General features: G+C 40.2%; 1 non-coding gene across 1 annotated transcript; it reads left to right on the top strand.

Moving 5' to 3' along the window:
- The first annotated feature begins 1,645 nt into the window (after nucleotides 1-1,645).
- Nucleotides 1,646-1,753, top strand: LOC127746199 (small nucleolar RNA R71). The gene has a single exon (XR_008007819.1). It is a non-coding gene; the product is annotated as a small nucleolar RNA R71 (small nucleolar RNA).
- Nucleotides 1,754-2,757: the final 1,004 nt, after the last annotated feature.

The raw sequence follows: 2,757 nt of genomic DNA, 5'->3' as shown, positions 1-2,757 counted from the left end.
TTTCTAGTTGTGTTGTTTGTGCTTCACTGCTTGCTTCATGCATCAGTGCTTCATTCTACTCTTCTCTTAATTCTTTGTTTGCTTAACTTGATTCTTGTGAGAGGTTGAAGACATTGAAAGTGAGATGCTCGTCATGTATTCTCAGCACTAACTCTCCTCGCTCTACATCTATGAGTGCTCTGGCTGTGGCTAGGAATGGTCTTCCCAGAATGATGGGGTAAATAGGATTCTCATCCATTTCCAAAACAACAAAATTTGTGGGAAGATAGTAGCTCCCAACCTTCACCAGCACATTTTCAACCACTCCTATTGCTTGTTTTTGAGTTTTGTCAGCCAATCTGATGATTACATCAGTAGGAGTTAGTTCATTGATTTGGAGCTTCTTCATGAGGGAGAGAGGCATTAAGTTGATGCTTGCTCCCAAGTCACAAAGCCCTTTGTCAATCATTGTTTCTCCTATGGCACAAAGAATGTGGAAACTCCCCGGATCCTCCTTATTTGTGGGTGGCCCTGGTTGAATGAGAGCACTGCAATCCCTGTTCATTTTTATGGTTTGTCCACCCTTCAATGGGCTTTTTCTGGCTAGTAGCTCCTTTATATACTTGATGTAGAAAGGCATTTGCTTGGAGAGCTTTGATAAATGGTATATTTACATCAAGAGATGCAAACATATCAAGGAACCTTGAGTACATTCTCCCTGCTACACCACCTTTTAGCCTGTGAGGAAAATGTGCATATGGGTTCAATACCTCCTTCTTCTTCAGCTCTTCCTTGGATGTGGGTTGGGGTGTATAGCTTCCTTCATTACTTGTGGTTATCATTTTGCATTCTTCCCATCTCACCTTCTTTGTTTCTCCTCTTGGATTCTTCTCTGTATCACTGGGGAATCCATCAGTGGGTTTGGGAATTTGTTGAGATAGATACCATACTTGGGACTCCAATCTCTTGATGTTTTCTCCTTGGTTCTTGATATTGGCTCGCACTTCTTCCTTAAACACTTTGTTGTCTTAGACTTCTCTGCATAAGTTTTCAAGTAGAGCCTCAATCTTTGAGAGCATATCCTCGGTTATTGATGGTGGCTTGAGATTAGGTGGTTGAGAAGATTGGTTAGATGGATGTTGGTAATATCTCTGTGAGGTGTTTTGATGAGTTGCATTATTGTTGGAGTTGTGGTTGTGGCATCTCTGGTCTTGCCCTTGGTCTTGTTGGTTTCTCCACCCAAAGTTGGGGTGATTTCTCCATCCAGAGTTGTAAGTTTTGGAGTATGGATCATGGACTTGTCTAGGTGAATTTCCCACATAATTGGCTTGCTCCCAGTCACCTTCTTCTCCTATGTTTACTCTTTTTTGAGCTGATGATGAGGTGATGGCTGCTGTAACTTGGTTCTCCTCCACCTTCTTAGTAAGATATGCTAGCTGCTTGGTTGAGCTAACAATGCATCCACGTGGTTCAGCTCCATTACTCCTCTGGTGTTACTTCTTTCGGAGGCATAGAAGTAGTCATTTTCAGCAACTGTTTCAATGACATCTATAGCTTCTTCAATGGTTTTTTTCTTGTTTAGAGAGCCTCCTGATGAATGATCCATAGCCTTCTTTGACTTATATGAAAGACCTTCATAGAAGATATGAAGTTGAACCCACTCATTAAACATCTCTGGTGGGCATCTTCTTGTTAGGTCTTTGAATCTCTCCCATGCTTTATAAAGTGTCTCACCATCTTGTTGTCTAAAAGTTTACACCTCAGTTCTTAGCCTATTGATCCTTTGAGGAGGGTAAAATCTTGCCAAAAACTTGTTCACCACTTCTTCCTAATTAGTTAAGCTCTCCTTTAGAAAGGATTCAAGCCATTTGGATGCTTTATCCCTGAGTGAAAAAGGGAACAAGAGCAACCTATAGACATCTGGATGGACTCCATTGGACTTCACTGTATCACAAATCCTCAAGAAGGTGGTCAAATGTTGATTAGGATCTTTTTGAGCACTTCCTCCAAATGAGCAATTATTTTGCACAAGAGTGATGAGCTGGGGTTTTAGCTCGAAATTGTTGGCATGTATGGTGGGCTTCTGAATTCTGTTTCCACAGTTTCCTGGATTAGGATTGATATAGGATCCTAAAACTCTCCTTTCTTGCCCAGCACGATTTTCATGGCCTTCTCGTGCATGATTATGAGCTTCTTCTTCATGATTGTTCTCCATATTTTCTTCCATGTTGGGTTCAAAATACTCTTCCTCTTCTTCCTCAGCACCAATAATCCTTTTCCCTCTTGCTTCCCTTCATAGTCTCCAAAGGGTTCTTTCAGGTTCTGAATCAAAGGATGTTGAAGCTCCTTTTCTTCTACCTGTCATACAACAAACAGATTGCACAACAGGAGATAAAATGAAGAAACTATTTTTGTTAGAGTAATTGTTAGTGTGAGTGATAAAAATTATCAAACAGTTAGTGGGTTAGTGAGCAGAATTGTAATCAAAGAAAGAAAGAACGAAAAATAAAAGAGGGTGCAGGGGGTGAGGAAGAAATTAAAATAAACTAAAAGAAATTAACTGAATAAACTAAACAAAAAGAAAAATGCTCAATCTAGTGATCTTCAAACTTAATCATTGTTGATTCAAAATTAATCCCCGGCAACGGCGCCATAAACTTGATGCATGAAAACTTGTCTCTCAACAAATTTTCCTTCGGCAAGTATATCGAATTGTCGTTGAGTAAAACTCACAATAGAGTGAGGTCGAATCCCACAAGGATTGATTGGTCAAGCAAC

Source organism: Arachis duranensis, chromosome 3 (genome assembly GCF_000817695.3).
Source record: "Arachis duranensis cultivar V14167 chromosome 3, aradu.V14167.gnm2.J7QH, whole genome shotgun sequence".
NCBI classification, from domain to species: Eukaryota; Viridiplantae; Streptophyta; class Magnoliopsida; order Fabales; family Fabaceae; genus Arachis; species Arachis duranensis.
Note: the sequence above shows the minus strand (reverse complement) of the source record. Positions and strands in the feature narration are given on the sequence as shown.